Source organism: Tigriopus californicus, chromosome 1, assembly GCF_007210705.1.
Source record: "Tigriopus californicus strain San Diego chromosome 1, Tcal_SD_v2.1, whole genome shotgun sequence".
Taxonomy (NCBI): Eukaryota; Metazoa; Arthropoda; class Copepoda; order Harpacticoida; family Harpacticidae; genus Tigriopus; species Tigriopus californicus.
Window position 1 is genome coordinate 14,119,988 of NC_081440.1, and position 19,311 is coordinate 14,139,298.

Genomic DNA, 19,311 nt, shown 5'->3' on the forward strand with positions numbered 1-19,311 from the left:
GCGGGTTCCTTGTCCAAGGCGGAGCATTTAGCCCGATTACGGGCTAAGAAAGAGGAGATCAAGGCTTTGTTGAAGGCCGTTCAAACTCAACAACAGGGTTCGGGGGGCTCGAAAACACCGGATCCTTGGGCCACTGACGGGGCTCGAACCCCTGACCCGTTTGGTGATGCGGGTGAGGCCTTTGAAGAAGAGGAATCGCTCTATGAGAACACAGGACCTTCCTCCCGATTTGCCCATCTGAATCAAGGTAAGACAGAATTGACGTAAATGAATTAGACTCGATTGTTGAAACCAATATTTTTAGCCTTCAATTAACATGTTCGCTGTCAGGATTTGATTCAAGACCGAGAAAAAATGTGGCCAAAAACATGAATCATGAAACACAACAAATAAATGGTTGAGTAGAAAGAACATGAGGTGAAAAGCATTTCGGTACCGGGTGCCCCAAAGTTTTGCCGGTTTCAAAGCAAAGCAAAGTTGCACCTTTTTCAAATCGATTACTAAAACTGTCAAAAAAGTAATCTAAGATTATGCAGTCACCAATTCTTCAATGGACCTGTTAAAATCAATCTGCCAAACTTGTGGGGGAAGGAAAAAAGTGTCAATTTCTGCCTGCTGATCTCTGTTCAAGATACTTTGAATATTCAAGCTTTTTCCTGGAAGAATTGTCAAAGAAATTGATTTTGCCTTTGTTTGAAAATCCTTTGGAAAATTTTGACTGGTTGGTACTTGTTAAGATAGAATGTCTCTGAACTTGTGAAACCTCTATATGCCATCTCAGTCAACCAATGTGGGCCATCTGCGCATTGAATTTTTGATTGTCTTTATTTCCTAATGATAATTGTTTTCCCGGCCTTTACTCCTCCCAACAATTTTAATGCCTGACATTGCTTGGGTTGTCTTTATAGCGCTAGATTATATTGTGCAAGGTTCGCCACTTCTAAAATAAATCCTCTCAGATACTGCAATATGTTAAGCAACTGATATTCAGGTCCTTTCTCAAATTAATTGCCCAACAGCCCTTTCATCGGGCGAAAAATTGAAAATTCTATATATTTTGAACTTTTCTTGTTTTGACCAAAATCAGAAGGCAGAAATGAATTTTTCTTTTATAATTGTGGCAAAAGATCGTTTGGTGACTACATCATTTCAAAATACTTAGTCACAGCAATCTAGTTGAAGAAGTTGTGCGATTTTGCATCCCTTTGGAACCGTTTTTAGACAACTCGACATCCCATAATCTACCACAGCACAGGCCTTGAATTGAAATTTCAATCAATCCACTCAGATAATGGAGCTGTTGGTAACATGTTCCTTCTAATAGATTGCCTATACCACTCTACCTATCCTAGAAATGATCTCGACAACCTTATTATCAGGATAAGATCATAACCTAACATAGCCAACCTCAAAATATGTGTGCCTTTGGACGAAGAGACACCTACAAATTATGAGTACTAATTGAATCCCAGGGTATGTGGTATTTCGGTATTCCATACTAAGTGCCTGTTCCGTAGAACACAAAGCCGTTCCAAAATTTCCACTAAGGCCGCCCCAGCCTCAGGTGGGGCCTAAAACCGTAACGCGACCGAACCAACCAATTAACCATTGTGTTCAAACCTCCGGAAAACCCACACATTCAACCTCATGTTGGCCACGTTCCTTTCCCCGGAATCTCACCGCACCAGCTGTTTTTGCGGGGAACACTGTTCCAAACCCATTTTTAAAAAGGAGATAATGAAAACCTTATCTTGGCTGGTCGAGCCGGTTGGAACTCGCCCAGCCAAAGGCTCTTTGGACAAGTCATGGTGTCCCTCCTGAAAGGCACACGTTTCCTAAGGGGACGAATGGACCAGATTAGTGAGAAGAGAGGAGAGTGTTTAGTGTGTAACGACGTAGAACGGAGAAGGGGGGGGGGGGAATGGACTGCAACGTCTGCTTACTGAAAGAGACCAAGCGAGGGCTCTTGATAGTATTGATCCATCCCGCTATGTAAGCTGTTACTATAAGGGGAGTGGAGCTGTCCATTTTTTTGGTGCTCTCCGAGGCTATTGAGGCAAACTGTGATGACGATCTTGGTGACCAACCTATCTGAACTTGATTATTAAGTGCAAGTGACGTTCAATGTAAACAAATTGAGTAGTTTCATTTAGTGTTGAAATCCCATGGACCCATGTGGTGATTGTCAGTTTTGCTTGGACCCAAGAAGAGCTATTAGGTCGAGGGAACGATAGAGATTTTTCGGTGTTGAATCATCATATCTAGAGGTGTGTGCCTCATTGTAGGCTCAAAGGCCAGCCCTTAAAAGTGGGTAAGTGACACTGGTGAGGCTCTTGAATTAATTAATTGCGTTATTATTGACTTTACTTTCCATTGCCAAATTGCGAGTGTGGATATGGAAACTAGGGCTTCTTGGGGCAAGTAGATTGCAAAAAAAGAGTGGTTGATTGCCAAGGTAGTGTGATTCAGGAATTTGGTGTCTCAAGACCATATAGTTAAATATATTCTTCAATCATAATGCAATAGAGGCCAATCCAAACACTGTCAGGGAATTGCTTCGAAGAAGATCAACGTTTCTATAACTTCTTTCTCTTATCTCTTTTATATTGCTTTTGATGTTTTATCCGGCTAAAAAAAGATTAGTCATCAGCGCTAGAAGCCTTGAGATAGTACCATTGGATTTAGGTCCAGTGCAGGAATCCTTTCATTGGAGCTTATCTTCAGCTTTAAAATGTAACAGTTCTTCAAGTAAGGTCTGCTTGGCAAGAGGGGTCCTTAGCGTTCCTATCCGCGAAAGGTTTACAAAGTTCTTCACGCAACCTTTCACTTTCAGAAAACATTGTTAAAAAAGCCCTATCAAGTTTCCACAGAAATTCCCAAACACGTCTTGGCATTTTTCTGCTTCATAAAATCATAAAAAATCAATTTTTAGTTTTTTGCTTTATGGCATTCTAGGCCACATAAAAAACTTACAAGCCTTATAAAAACTAGATTTTTCAAAAATCCATTCAATGAAAATTGGTTGGACACTTAGTTAGCACTTGATTATAAATTGTAGTATCATTTATTACACTGCTACCTAGGTACAAGGGATTTAATGGTCCAAATTTCTTCGTCTTTAGCCCCAAAATGCCCCGGTTGTATCTTAATTCATTTTCCCAAGGAATTAATATCGATTTTCAATACCACAAAAAACCATTGATGTTTCTTTTTCTTGCATAACTTCAAATTCATTCAAAAAGCTACTCAACCATTTTTAAAATTATCAAAAAAGTAGATTTTTTAAAAATGTTTATAGAACCATTCAACGAAGACTAGATTGGAGTCGTCACTGAAAATTTCACTAAAATCAAAGAAGCTATATACTTTTAATCAGTTTCCACAGAGTCTTCAAGAAACGACCACATCTATGACATTGATTGTTGTATGTATTGGCTTCAGAATCCAAGTGAATGCGTAACTAAGTGTACTCATGATGATTGTAAAACACATTTTCAAAGATTACACTTTTTGTGCGTTTTAAGTGACATTATATAACATTTTGAGCCTTTGTGAGACTATGCTAAAAGGAAGAAAAATAGCATTTTATTGTTGTGACATCGAAAACTGATAGTAATTATTTGGGAAATTGCATAAAGATATAACCGGGTCGTTTTGGGACTAAAAAAGAAGAAATTTGGGCCCACATCCCATTGGGTGCACATCCCATGCACATAACTAGGTGGTGGTGTAATAGTTGATACCATAATTTATCATCAAGTGCTTACTAAGTGTGCAACCGATTTTCGTGGAATAGGTTTTTGAAAAAGATAGTTTTTATAATGTTTTTAGACATATGATTTTTAATGTGGGCTAGAACACTATAAATATACTGTAAAATCAAAGTTGTTCTTTATGGCTTTTTGGGGTAGAAAAATGCCAAGACGTCAAAATATAAAGGGTATGTTCACCATTGTGAGAGGTAAGGATTAAACATGACTACTTCTAATATTTCCGTTTGATGCTATAGCGCGGCAATTAAATATATATATTGTTGGTTGAAATTAAAGTCATAGGAAATTATGAACTGAAGCACCGAACAAACTTTAAACCGAAAGTGAATGTTTCGACTGAAGGACAATTAAACTGCAATTTAAAGCCTTTGGTCCATAAATTCAAAGTAGAATTATTGTACACTCAAATGTTAATATTCCCACCACGTGTTTCATTGTCAGTCAATTCATCAACACCTTCAAATCATCAGCTTGTGGCTGAAACCGCTCAAGATTATGAAGAAAGTCGATCGAATTGAAAATCATATCCATGAGCGAGGTTGTTCCCAACAAAAGAATAGCTTATGTCTGAGTCCATAATCAAAATTCTGCCTCGAAGATTGTTGAACATTGTAAACCAAGGAGGAGCGTTGACTCAGAGTCGAAACTATGCCCAAGGAGTCTGGTAAGAGGTCAAGAAGACACATTTTTGTTCGTCCCACATGGTTGTTCTGTGTTTAGTTATTCCGACTCTCTGTGGTTTCGAGGGTTGACTGTTGACAAATTGGTCCTCATATTCTCGACTTCTCGGACGTTTTCCATCCACCCTCAGATCAATCTCATGCCAAAGAAAAGGAGGAGGTCTGTTAAAATGCAAATGAGAGACTCCCTCTTCTCTTCGTTTCAACCAAAGCGATCCTTTTCATGTCATGATGAAAGCTCCCTTCGTTCGTCTTGATTGTATCAATTTGAATCCCAGTGCTCTCGGTTTGCTTGCTTATCGGACTGCTATCAAGATGACCATGCAGGAGAGAGACCATGAATCCACAAGAAGAACTCACTTGTCGCCCTGGTTTTTGTTGTCTCGACCGCTCACGTTTTTTCTAGTCTGGTTTGCCAAATTAATTTCCTTAATAGACCCGTAGTCATAATCGTTAGCTTCGGCTAGGGAAGGCAGGGTCTGTCTCTCTGCTTGCTGGAATTCCAATTTCCAACCTCCACTCTCGGGGATTCTCGTTGCTCACTACCGACTCCTTGTGTTCAGTTCACTTTAGTTCTTCCCATCGTTGGAAGGCCATTTGCAGGTGTTAAACATGACCTGGAATCGAATTTAGGATCTAGATTAATTATCCCGTCTGGTCGGCAATGGACTTCGTTGTCGTCGTCGTCGTCCACCTCTTTCGCTCTCTTTTTTTCAAATGGAGACCACCAATCGAATTTTTTCCCCGTTGCCTTCCAAGTTACTTCGTGATTGGCATTTCTAATTTTCCGCCAGCACAAACCCGGTGGGTCTGGCTTTTTGAGAGCTGGTTCAAACTCCAAAATTAGACGGGGGGCTTTGGAAAGATATGTTTTGATGGTCTTCCTCCTCCTCCTCCTCCTCCTCCTTCTCCTTCTTGTCCTCCTCTTCAATGTAGGATGGCTAACCGGTCCTTGATACGGATCATCATCCACTTTTTGACCCTCTGAAGAATGTTCAGGGGGCGTTGCCACTTGTGAAATATTGAGCTCAAATCTCTTCTCTAAATTTGTAGCTCCTCTTGGAAGCTTTTCTTCTCAGCTCCCTTTTTGTAATAATGACTTGATCAATTAAGATAAGTCAGAAGTGCCTCTGGAACTTCCCCGAGTGTGTACTCGTAATTGTCATACGGACCCAATTCGATATCGGGTTATTGGATTGCCGTGGCCAACTTACAACTCTTCTGTCCTGGAATGGACCATGAACCCATCCAAAAAGTGGAACGGCATGACTGAAATATACTAGTTATGTGGAAAATGTTTAGTGGAAAAAGTCTCTTCGCTCTTTCTCATTCTGAACAAGACTTTGCTTCTTTTTTTGCGGTAGTTTTGAACCGGCGAATCGATTTTACAACAGGCTCAAGCTCTTTGCTAGTGCAAATATCTTTTATGGCAATGCATGAACATGTCTTGAAATGCAAGCTTGAATCATGGTATTGCTATCATCGCGGGTTTATGAGAGACACTTTAGCAATGATCAGGGGGAAATTTGGTTTTTAAATTGGTCCTTAAAATTGCAAGACTTTCACTTGGCGTCCTTGTTTTTGAGAGACACTTCATACTTCACAGCATGGTTCACACAGACTGTTTCAATGATATAAAGATAAAAGAAATCGGAAATGCAAGATAAATCTGCTCTCTTCCGAGGTTCGAAATTGGACCAAATTGGCCACGCCTTAACAATGTATGTAGGTCAGTAATATTATTATGTGTTCTGATTTCCTTAATTGGTGGGTGCCGGAGTAAAAGGGGGCGTGCCTTGCCCGGTCACGTCCCACGTTACATCCTCCATTTATGGTTGTGCATTGATACAAAGGCTTAACCTACAATTATTTTGTCGTTTCTAGATCCGCCTCCGCCTCCCCTCCCTCCTCGGGCTCCCAGGGGCTCTTTTGTGGCCCCACCTCCTCTGCCGTTGGGAGGCGTCGGCACCCCCCCGGTCAAGTGTTCCACGCCCAAGGACGGTGAAAGTCAATCTGAGCGATTGCGGAGATTGCTTCTGGAAAGGTATGAGCGTCGTAATCATAAAATAAGAACCACCGGAATAATCTCCCCGTTGTCCGTTCTCTTGTTTGATCCACTTTTATGCCTGTCGGTTTTGCCTTGAAGAGGTGCTCACTCGTTTTATTCTCCTGATTGTAGGGACCATCTCAAGCAGCTTTTGATCGAGGACGATTCCGTGCGGGATAAGTATTACTTGGAATTGGAGACCCTCTCGAAACGGATTCGAAGCCTCTCGATCGCCAACATCTCAAACGTAAGTAAGCCTTTCCAAGTGCGCCCTCACTCTTCTATTAATAGATAGATGGACTGGCGGGTATTTAGGGATGTCCTAGTAAGCCTGGGATGATTGGGACATTGCTCGTAAATCATGGTTGGAAATTGATTCCTATCGGGAATGTTAATGGAGTCGAAAATTTAACCATTCGCTTCATTTATCTTGGCTCTCGTTGGATATCAAGCCATCATCTTAACGATGTCCACGAGGACGTGGTCAGGGCTTCAACAATTCTGAGCTAACTCAACTCCAACGGTTAGGCCTCTCTCTCACACACACGCGTCTTTCTTTTGGGTACCAAAATCAGAGTTAATTATCGGTAGATATTTGGAGTGTGCCACCAGATGTTGGCCAAATTGGAAGTAGAATTTGGCCCAGAATGACGGAGCACTTTTTACGCCACGATGCAGTACAGTAAACATTTCTTGTGAGAGAATGTCAACTTGACGTCTTAGCCTCACAGTGCGAGTTCATAAAACTTGATATTTGATCACCCCATTACGTACATTCGGTTTTAACGTTGGAACGTCTTTGGAATACTTGGATTTCAATTGATACTTGATCTGATCCCATCAGACGCCCAAAGCATTGTTCTGGCAAGTAATGAAACTTTTGAGAGGACGTTATAAAGTAATCGAATCCTTTCCTCCAACGCCGACCCACGATAAAAATCACTATTTGTATTCTTCATCAATTTGTTCCCGAAACTTCCAAAAATTCCCGAGCCAACCGTGAAGAGAAGAAGCTTCAAAACACCGTTTTTTGGGTTTCTGAATTTATGGAGGATGACTGCGTGAAACTAGTATCCATGTTTACTCACTGAGGATCCTTTCAACTGACTTACCAAGGGTTGGATTGTTCTTATCTCATTAGAGAGGACAATGGGGAGGTTAAAATTCGGGTCTATTTTTCTTCGAAGGTGATCCCCAACCTGTCAATAACTTGTTGAGATCATCCCCATTGTTCAGAGACTTTCGGGACACATGAATAGATCTATGTTCATAATCCCGTTTTGCACTCGTACGCTGGATGTCCAACGACTCAAACAGGTGTACCAAATGCATCTCACAGGACCAAATCATTTCATTTCATAAACCCTATGGATCGGCTGACATGAAACGAAACATGTCCAGACCAATCTGTGGTTGATACATACAGTGACTCAGAGCAAACGACCCAACTTTGGATGAGATAGAGCGATGAGCTCACTCACATGAAGGAATACTAGTACTACTCCAACTTGTGTAGAGACCCCGAGCAAGAAATGGGCCGTCCGTGGCCAATGAGCTCGAGTCCGTTGCTCAATTTCAGGATTATCGCCAAGAAATCTTTTTGAGCATCTCCGGCCCCAATTGGCTCCTATCCTCTTTACCGTGTTGTTAGGCCATGTGACGTGAGTGCAAACGAGAAGACTTTTGTTGCACGTTGGCCAGATTTATTCTCATGTACACCATTCACTATGATTGCCTCGGCAAAAAAAAAACGATAGCCAATAATACTCTCTCTCCGTCTCTCTCTGTCTCTCTCTGCAAGCAAGCATTCGAGGCATTTTGCTCATGGGAACAAGTGTCTACCGTCCTCCAGCTAATCAAACCTGGCCCGATTGGTCCAGATTGGGATGGATGGACAGACCGACCGACAGACAGACCTATCGAGATTGATGAGCTGAATAACATTTTATAGACCCATAAACATTTTAATTTTGTGGCGGCCCACAAGAAATAATGCTTCTGATCGGATTGGCAACGGTCATTTTCGTTTTACTTCTCCGGCCCAAAAATGGAAAAGAGGGGACCGTTCTCGCATCAGGCATGGAAAACGGACTTCTTTTAAAGGAGAAATTGAATTCCAATGGACATGGATGGCTTGTGCCTATAGTATGTACGTAACTCCCCCCTGTTGAGGGCTCTTATTGGGCAGAACGAGGTGTATTAAGGAGCCCAAGGATCTGCTCCTCTTGTCTTCTTTGACGTGCCCTGTCAGACTCAAAGAAACAATGATATTTTTGAGGCTGTCCTAGAGACCCCACTTTGACCGTGATTGGGAAGAGAAAGGTCTCCTGCTGCTTGTCCAGAGACTCCTTATACTGAGAACCCAAGTCGTCCGAGACCCCGGGGACGACAAACGATGATGGGCTTCTGAATTTTGAATACTTTTGCTACACAGGTTCTTTTTTCTTTTTTGGCCCTTACCTCCGTCGTTGCCACGGCGTCTTCCCAATCATTTTGATCTCGCTCGACTCGTTCAGATGATGAGATGATGCTGATCCCTTGTTTCTTTCCTTCCGTCACTTGGACTCACATAAAAGGATTTTTGTGTCTTGTAGATTAGCCGTTGGTAAATTGCATGTGACAGATGAGCTCAAGAAGCTGAGAGAATGATGCACTGAGCGAAATACTCTTCCCATGATGCACTTGAGAATTGGCTCTATCACCTTTACGTCGACCTACTTTTCCGAGTAATTTGACCGATGTCTATGCGCGGGAAACCATCCGCCAAAGACGATATAGGAACATCTCTCTAAATCGGGAAAGAGTATTTTGACATGGATTGGGACGATCGTTTTAATATTACTCTGTCTGTTGCGTTTTTTTCCGTTGGATTTGCTTTTGTGGCGAGGTGTCAAAATGTTCCAAGAAGAAGACTGTTAAGCGGCACATCGATGACGAAGGCGATTGTTTGTTGGCTCGCTCCTCGCCTAGCTCTCTGTTCCCTGAGCCTGCCAGTTATGACATGAATGACCTTCAACATTTTTTTTCCCCTCAATCGAAGATGATCTTGAGCTTCTGTCCAAAAGGAATCCAAGAAAACGTTACAAATCGGATAAACATCAGCTCGCCATTTGAATGACTTCAGCTCATCTCGGTTCATTTTGTTCTCCCAAAACATGAGGTCGAATCTCGTGTTGGGTAGTAGTACATCTAGGAATCTTGAATATCTTAAAGTGGACGACGACCACGAGTGTTATCCCAACATTTATATGTACCCTCAAAGAAGGCCCATAAAATGTGCAGCTCCTTGAGTTTACCTTCCGAATTTGCTATCGAGAGCGTCCTCAGCATTCAAATGCTTGAATTTCAGAGACCCTCCGATTGTTCCGTTGCTCTCCAGAGACGAAACCAACTCTCGAATCGTAGCTGTTGATGGTGAACCTTGGCTCAGCGGCTTAAGTCTGTCCAACTTTCAATATCTCTGATATTCTCGCCGCACTTATACCAGGCAAGTTTGTTTTTCAACCTTCATCACATGAATCCAAACGAGGAAATCTCCTGGATTTGGGTCTCCCTGGAAAGCTCCTCTCTTTCTCGTTCTTGGACAAAGTTTTCGCTCTGCCGGATCTCCTGCACATCGGTGAAAGAAATCCTTGCAGATTTTTCAGGGCATCCACGGTGAAGACGGCGAGCGGTCTGATCTGTCTCTCTCAATGTCTACCTTGTGTGCCAGCCATTCGTTGAATACACATTGTGTATACGGCTGTTGAGTAGTCATATGGGCATTGAGCAGAAATGTGTCAGTAGTCGGTGAAGAAATTGCCTCGTTTAGTTGTTGTTGGCTTATGTTTGGAGCGCTTTTTCCTCCGAGAGACCTGTTTCAAGCATAGAGCCAACGGTAAGAGAGTTGGCTAAAACCGCTCAGTGGATGGTTTGTCACCGTTTTGATTCACGGTCATGAATCAACTTTTGTTCAAGAATCTTGACCTTGAGGTGTTATTTGACCAGTCATCTGAGCGTCGCATAAGAGCAGAACTACGTAAGCTCCACAATCTTGGAGCCACTTCTCTTTGAGTTAGAAGGTCAGATGCAACCATTGAATGGATGGGCATTGGGTGCTCAAAAGAGAGACTTGGAGTTTTTTCCCTCTCATTTTCTGGCACTGAGAGAGTCTGGGGGGGGGGGGAATGCGGTCGGATGAAAACTTTTTTCCCATTTGCAGATCAAAGAAACTCTGTTGCAATGTCGGATCTTTTCTATTTTAGGCATAGAACGCTATGTTTTGCCACAGTGCTGTTGCCCCAGCAGTTGAAGTTGTTCTTTGGTCTCGTGAAAGATGTCGAGACCATTCCTTATAATTGCCCTATAAATTTTCCTCAGAGCACAGCAGGATGTCTTTTCAACAAATTACATGTCAACAACCCCATATCCTACTAGGCATGAGGACGAAGGATCAAAGTCCCGGTTGGAAGTGACTTTACCTGAATAATTTAAGGGTCTGTTTATTCGCCTGGAATAACTCATCTCACCAGAGTAGTGCCTCCTGCCAAAACTCGACGTGGAAAGCAAGCTCAACAACCAACGGACGAAACGCCCCATCTTGAATCCTCTACGTCTGGATCTTTGGGGGCCCAGGCAATGGGAATATGTGCATGTGAGCACAAATAGGTCCACGCATTTCAAGCTATCAATTCCATGAATCCCATCCATTGGAGGTCCGTTCAATTGAATTTGGTTTGCTCTACCGGAGGTCTGGATCGCATAATAATGGGTTGTCATAATGGGTATGGGTTTTCTTCGTCATTTCTGGATCCGAGATTGGAAAGACAACTGAAAAGGATTCCGAATTGAATGTGAGGTCTCATCCGGGCTCGGTGTCTTCCTCTGAAGTGTTCCCCTCGTCTCGGATGTCTTTGAGCAATCTGGCTTTATTCTCTTGTCGCTCTTCATGCATTCCTGATTCTTTTGGCAACAAATCAAGTGCAAAATGATAGAAGGCTCTGACTCCCTCTGTCTGTCTCTTTCTCTCTCTCCGTTCCTCTGGTCTTTCGGTTTGGCTTCAGGGAAATTGTCACGTCTCTTACCCAAAATTGACAGTCGTTCCCAAGAAAAGTGTCATTTATTTTCGCTCTCACACACAGATTTATGCAAATGACTTTGGCGATTCAATGGAAAGAAAGAGTCGGACTCCGCCCCCCCAGTTTATGCATCAATGCCCACACGAGAGCCCGCGCAAACCTCTTAAAAATCTCATTTAAGCCTCGTGTTAAGCATGCTTGCTTGGCCAGACTATCCCTTCTACTTACTTTGCCATATGAGCCACATGTTTCTACCCATTCAACCACCGACAAAACCCAAAGATCCCCTCCTCCAATTCTCACCTTACCATTCAGAAGACTTACCACAATACCCCTCCTCCTCCTTCTCTTTTTCATCGTAGTTTACCGAGTTCAGTTGGTCTGCCGAAGTTGTGGCTTGCCCACCACCCCTTTCCCCTTCTCCCAAAAGCTTGGAGGCAATCTGTCCATGGAAGCTCATCCATCACTCCCTGTGGCACATTTGCCCGACCTTGAAATCTATCACTGATTGTTGCACAGATCGAGATTCAAATCCCAATGTGTTTTCGGGCTCGGTGGGAATCAAAATGTCGAGAGGTTGCTTTGGATGGATTTGCTTGCCTTTCTCCTCTGCGTTTCTCTCCTGTCGTCCGTCATATGTGCCTGAACCGTTTCGGTTCTCGGACAATGGGGTCCTTTGTCCAGGGGTGTCGGTCGTGACGACAAGATCTACGGCATTGTTGTGACTCGAATTTGTTCCGGACAAGATTTCAAAGATTTACTAGCCGGACTGGTCTCTCCTGTACGTACAGAATACGAGGCTTTTCAATAGATTTTCTGCTGATCCTTTCATGAGATGCCGAGCAACGGACAACCAAGAAGGAGAGCAGAACCAGCAACAACCCCTCTCCTCCACCTTCATCGACGATACATCTACAGTATCTATCCATCCATGTGTGAGTGTGAGTCGTTGTAGATGCTGGTAGTGCTCTTCAGTCCGTCCGTACTTTCAAGACCGAACTTGGACGTCATTGCCTGTTGTCACCGGGTGATTCACTCTCTCTCCTTTCCCCTCAAAAGCACCTGTGCTCAAGGGTAACAACGTCCATCCACATGTCACCCTCCATCCTCCACCATCATTCCATCACTACCTACCCTCTGAGAAATGGTGGGTGATGTTGGTGCAAAGACAACAATACAGTAGTTCCAACGGCCAAATCTGGGCTTGGAAAATCCTGGGCCGGTCGTTTTTGGGACGTGAGGATACAAAGAAAATCAATTGAGTCGTTATCGAGCGCTTCAACTTAACCCTCAGTTTCCTCATTGGCCTCATTGGCTCTCTTTTCTGACCGAATTCACCAGCTGGTTTTGCGGCTAATAGCACTTGCTTCGCTCACGTTGTTTCGCCCCTGCTTCAATGGCACTTTATGTTTCATGTTAAATGAATGGCCTCGCCACTTCGCACTTTGGCTGCGATGACTTCGAGCTGTTAGAAAAAAAGACCATTTTTCATGCCATTGAACGTTGAAAGGTCGGATCTGATTCATAATCACCATATATTCCACCCATTGGGAGATAGCTAGCAGGCCAAGAAGCCTACTGGGATTTGCCTTGGCGGGAACTGAGTCATGCTTCTTGGGAGAAAAAGATGAGGCCATTAGGGGCACACACACACTCACACACTACCGTAGTGGCTACAGACATCGGCAGATTGCATAATGATGTCTCTTCCAACGGAAATCTCCGAGATCATTACTCCATTGGGCCAATCTGTCAAAGCTAATGAGACCCTCCTGGTGGCCTGTTCTCCCTCAGGTCAGTCGTCTATCCATAGGTCTAGATAACCTCTTGAGGCGCGAGTCCTCTCGTTTGCTCATTTTTTGGTACCATTTTTTTGAATGAGGATGACATACAATCGCTCTCAATAAAATTGTCGCACTTTTTCAACGGACAGTTTTACATCGAGTCATCATCCTCAACTCCCTCCAACCAAGAAACAGACAGACGAAGAAGAACAAGACGTACCCAAAAGGAGACTATTGTGGAAGCAGGAGGAGAAGAACAAGACCAAGTTGACTCGCTTTAAGTGCACTTAAAGAACTGTGCTCGATTTGAAGATCGTTACTCTCCATTCACCTACTCTCTGATCTTTGCCGCTGAAAAGCCTATCGAATATATTAAATCAACTACCACGCACCACTTCCAACATTAGACGGAGCCACTAAAAACTGGCCTTGATCGATGTGATGTTGACGTCGACGGGAAGGAAAAGGAGAAGGGTGACCTGAAACCAATGGGTCCAGCTAGCACTCCAGGACAGTCATCATCATCCTCACCACCATCATCGTGGAGGTGCCACTCACAATTTTGAAGGTGTCATTTCAAGCTCTGAAAACCTGAAACTCAAATAAGGAGGCATCTGATCATCCCTTGCCCGTTAAGAGGGAGGAAGAAAGACCTCTTTGAGAGTGCTTGAGATGCCGCTGCTTATTCGCCAACTGTGCACTTGATTAGTCTAAGTTGTCTGCAATGTACAGGACTCAAAACTAGAACCAAGATGAAGGAAGGCTCTTTGAAATGTCTGGATTACCAATGGGATATTCTGAATTCCTTGCATTCCCTGAAAACCGCACCTCTCAACCTTTGCGATCGGCGGGCAAAATGACCCAGGATGCAAGAATGTATCTGTATGCTCTTGTGGGTAAAACCGTTGGGAGTCCTCCTCGCCTTCATCTCACTTGTTGAACATCACACGCCAAGCAATAACATGTTTTTGCTCCCGGACTTTTAGCCGGGCACTCAAGTGTAAACAAAGAATTTCAAATCTGTCACTTCGGATCATCCTAACCCCTCATATTATCATTAGCGACGAGGAAGACCACACCAATCGTGAGTGTGTTTTGAGCAGGGATGCCGACTCAGGGATTGTATTGTAGAGGAAAAAAGGGCATGGCTATAATCTTTGTCGGACATAGAAAAAAGCCACCATTCCAGATGGCGAAGAATCCCAACTGTTGCGAGAGGAAAATATGAAGATGCGCCCCCTAAATTTCCTGGCACTGACAGGTTTTATGGTCCAAAGTGCCTTTGAAGCGACAGTTTTTGCGCTCGAAATCTGAAATGTGATTCCATTTGGAATACGAAGACATATGTACGTAGCATGAACCGAGACAAGCTTTGGAGCCAAATCATATTTTCTTGAACTGGTCTCAGTATTTCACTTCCCCAACAAGGAGGTGGCTTGTTGAATTCAATTATCATATTTAATTTATATCTTCATGGAGGGTGATTTATATAGCTGAGTCTACCCCGTTTAAGAATCGGGAGCGACTTTGGAAAATTAACGCTCTGTTGGAGTCCCACCTGATTTTTCCTCTAACCAAATGCAAACTTGGAATGGTTGGTTCGTTGGTTCCTTGTTGCCCACCACTAATATCTCGAAGATTAGTAGGACAAGCCGGATTTCTGAATATCTGGCATAAATTGAGTCCCAAGAATCGACAACCGACCAAACTATCATCCTTCCTCGGAGTAGCGCCATAAATTACTTTAAGCGTCTGGTGATTCTCATTGATTTTCGAGGGAGTTTCGGGTGGGGCTCACTCAGCAGTGGCTTGCTCACTCGTTCATTGACGAACCGAGAGACACTCAAATAGAGAGAGACGAGTCGGAGCCATTTCGTCTAATGAGGAAGAGCCGAGTTGTGCTCCATCGTAACGGTTCCCCGCTACGATTTAATGCCATGTTTATAATTAGCATTTACCCTTTCGTTTCTTCTAGGTAAGTTGCTCAGGTTCATAAATCTCTCCTCCAGAGAGATCATCTGATCCCAATCTATCTTGGGAGATGCTCTTGACCAAGCCTTGGGTTGCCAAGGCATCAGGTAATAGAGACTCTCTTGGGAGGGCCAAGAAGCATGTTCCCAAGAAGTATAGATCCAAAAAACTGATACCCTATGAAGACAAACTCTGCATAACGAGCTTGTTATGGTGTCTAGACTAATAACTTGGAACAACTTTGACTGCAATGGGATCATCTCCAGACTATGGTGTACTGTATGTAGTATATGAGGGGTGCATTCGTTCCTTTCTCGTATCATGATTTAGACCGTGGGTTTTGGACGGGGGGAAAAGAATCCGGATGGAATTACTTTATTATTGCATACTTTCCTGACTTCTTTGAAGACGTCTTGGATAAAAATGAAGATGTGTGGGTGGCCAAGAGTTGTCAAACTTCGGTTCTTCGGTAGATCCGATTCTTTTGGGAGCGAACATTTCTGAACGAGTTCAAGTGTTGATTAGCAGCTGTCTGATGTGAACTGAAACTCTTGGATGTGGGTGAAAAGCTTCCCAACTTCTTGATTAACATTGATTTTGAGAGAAGGTCCACGTGGGTGACTGAGCTCTTTCATTTACCGACTTGACCCAAAACGACTGGACTGGTAGGAAAAGATTTGGCTTTCAACACATCATCATCAACGTCGTGGTGGTGATTGACATACTGACATGGTAAGATTTTTCTCCCGAAGTCTCAAGCACTCTTTGGTAAGCGAAATGTCTTGGTCTGGTCTTAAGCCTTGAGACTGAAATGTGAGCACTTTATTGACAAGTTGTTCTCCGTGACATTGAACAATGGCGATCGTAGGATCATGACCGACCCGGGAAGCCGTTAAGATCTGGAAATCCAACCCTCGTGTGTCAATACTCTCGGGAATTGTATTAGACTTCACATTTTCACGACGAAATCATGTGTGAGATGCCGGCCAAGCGAGGCACCTTTATTCGTTGGTCCAACCAATCATCATCTATCATCGAACCTTTTTCGTGCGAGCCCTATTCACCTGATTAGAGCGGATCGCCTGACGCGTTTGGCCTGTAATTTCAATCATAATATTGGGCCAGAATGATGGATCCACGTGTGAATGGAGAAGTTCAGGATCAAAAAATATGCCGTTCTTCGAAAGATGGTTATTTCGAGGACCACCTGGTATACTAGCTCCGTTTTGATCCCGACGTTGAGACTGCAGATGAAAGGACTTTTCCAAACAACGGCAATTTCGATAAAAAATTGAGAAATTATGCAATCACTCAATGCAGCCAGCAACATTGTACTGAAGCATATGGGACCTGAAAAGAAGGATGCATGAAGAAAATGGGCCCTCCCCAAATCTGGCTTGCTTTTGAAAGCTTGAGGCCAAGAAAGGTTGCAAGCAAAAAGGTTCTTTTCTTGAGGATGCTTTTTTAATCCCTGCGGTGACGAAAACCGGTCTCCAAGGTTTGGGTCAATGCCAGAATTGCAGATCACAATCAGGCCTACGTTCATCAAGTGGACGGAATCATCCGTCTTTTACGCGTCAATGAAGTTAGGAGAGATGGATAACCTTTTGAAAACATCGGACTAGTTCTCCTTGAATCGTTTTTAGACTAATGTTTGAAAGTCTTTTGGATAAGCTAGCTCCCATAGAATGCGTACTTTAGGGCTCAGATTTCTCATGCTGGTCATTATCTTTGTGGGTGTTCTGTTCTCAAAAGTGCAAAAAAACTCGCTTTATGGAGCAGGAGAAACGCTAATAAGCACTTTAGGTTACCCCGCATATGTATTAACTTTAAAGCACTTCATGCGCAAGTGTCAAGCTTATATAGCGAAAGATGCAAGTAGCTGTTCATAGCAAAAATAGGAGACCGAAACGAGGACAAGATTTACAGGGTATCAATCAATCCTACTAATAGAGCCGTGTTGGATATCATCTTCTTGGTCCGAATAATTGTTCAAGTCGCGACTTTGCTCCTTTGATCTCTTTATTCTTGGTGGGGCTTAAAATCTGAAACAGATCCCGGGATAACGAACATTTCCTTATCTGCTGTCCTGCGTTCTTTTAGGAGAATTGGAGGGAAATGCATCCATCCCATCCATTCACTTCGAACTCACAAGTCATTCATTGAAGCAGCCCACGACATTTATCTATTTCGAAATGTTATCGGGAACTCCTCAGACCGCATTTGTACTTGGCTAGATATATCTATATAGTAGACTCATGAGGGTGGTCGGCCCTTAACTCCCTATCTTGTACAGCTTCTCACGGTGTTTCCAGCTTTGGAGTTGATTCTTATTTTGCTTGGGGAGTCGAATCATGAGAAAGTTTCTGCAATGGTGTTACCTTAGGAACCCTTTCACTCTTAAAGATGTTTGAGAAAGGTTCACCTCCCGAAGGCAATAAATATTGGACGCAGTTCTTCTATCTGGGAATGGATCCAATTTTGGCTCTACAAAAGCGAGCCACCAGAGGAAAATTGAATAGGTAAACATGGCTTGAAGAATCGGTCTAGTTTGCCCATCTCTAAAGTGAGCTTGAGTTGTGTTCAAGACCATTGGAGTGGCCTTGCACTTCTCTATCCAAAACATTAGATTCTTCTTTGTTTCCGAGAACAATGTAAGAAGTGGTCGAGGCATCCATTTATCGGGATTGTGCCCAATAGCAATCGAGTCAATCCTAATCCCATGATCCATTGGCACGTGGAATGTGCGGGGTGCACTTCCAAGATGGCTCTCTGCTTTGTGGTCCGCCCTAAATCATCGGGACGAGATTAATCAGATCCAAGGAAATCCTCCGTTAAATCACATGCATGCCCAAAGGCCTGGTCTAATCCAAGCCTGTAATTTGTCAGTAATGGCTGCTACCAATAGATGATCTCCCGTTTCTCGTGTTTCCTAAACAAGGCCAGAGTTCATCCAATTAATTCTAGCTGAGATTGGATCGGTTTTGGCAAAGGTCGTCTCCGTCACTTTGATATTGTTCCAAATTGAGATTCACGAAGCTTGCTCGCCGGGAGGCAAACTCTATCCAAGCTGTGAGGTCTCATACGAAACCCTACCGACTAAATCGGATACAACAGTCGCTCATTCTCATTTCCATTTCCTCCACTTTCCCATTTTCAACCTCAATTCTCACTTTTCTTCATTTCGAGTCTCGCCTTCGGCCAAATTCCTTACCCTACTCTCCCCTTCTCCGAATGGAACGTGTTTCTCCTCTTTTTAGAAAAAAAGGCTTACCTACCTTGAAAGTGCGTTAAATCCAAGCTCCAAAAGGTGGAATGGCCATCATCACGATCGTCGTCTTGTTTAGAGCCTTTTGGGGAAAGTATTTCAAAGACCAGGATCATTTTTCCAACTTCGAAGTGATGCCTTGGCCTTACCAAATGGTCTGGGGTGTTGGGGGTACCTGTTAGATACACCACACTCCCGTTCCTTCAAATGTGGTTCTTAACAAGCTTACGGTGGAACTGAGGCCGACATTTAATGACTGCATTAGCCAAGACTTTCAAGTTTGCCACAAACAAATCCTTTGGATGACATTGTACCCTGGCTTTGACGGTGGAGAGATGACTTTGTGGTGGGCTTTGATTGCCTTGAAGCGTGTATTCGTTAGAGATTGCCTCCACATAGAGCTCAAAGCCTCAAAGAGGCCAATTTTTCTAGAGTATGACACAACCCACATATCCAAATTACCAAGACATCCTGGCCTCGCCAACAAACAGTCCACAGGATAAGTCCAAGAATGAGTTGCGTCTTTTGATGCCATACCTGACATGGAACAATGTACGACACCGGAAAGAGGCCTCAGTCTTGGCCTCACTCCATCGAGTCGCAATTGGAGACTCGCTCGAACGCGTCCCTAAAATGTGGTCTCCTAAGAGACTTGAGACCCACCCGTGGAGGAGAGCGCATGGCATAGAATGGAAGAACATTGGAACAGTTCTTTTTTTTTGTCCCTGCTG

At 43.4% G+C, this 19,311-nt stretch overlaps 1 protein-coding gene and 1 long non-coding RNA gene across 2 annotated transcripts in view; one reads left to right on the forward strand and one right to left on the reverse strand.

The window, feature by feature from the left end:
• The first annotated feature begins 6 nt into the window (after nucleotides 1–6).
• LOC131889186 (adenomatous polyposis coli protein-like) overlaps nucleotides 7–19,311 on the forward strand; it is a 35,860-nt gene continuing 16,555 nt past the window's right edge. Inside the window, exons 1-3 of the mRNA XM_059238220.1 lie at nucleotides 7–247; nucleotides 6,338–6,497; nucleotides 6,633–6,747. The gene's annotated coding sequence lies outside the window, so the exon portion shown is untranslated. The remainder of the gene's footprint in view (nucleotides 248–6,337; nucleotides 6,498–6,632; nucleotides 6,748–19,311) is intronic.
• Nucleotides 3,563–19,042, reverse strand: LOC131889203 (uncharacterized). The gene is made up of 2 exons (XR_009374183.1): nucleotides 18,591–19,042; nucleotides 3,563–5,070 (listed from the first exon to the last, which is right to left on the reverse strand). It is a non-coding gene; the product is annotated as an uncharacterized LOC131889203 (long non-coding RNA).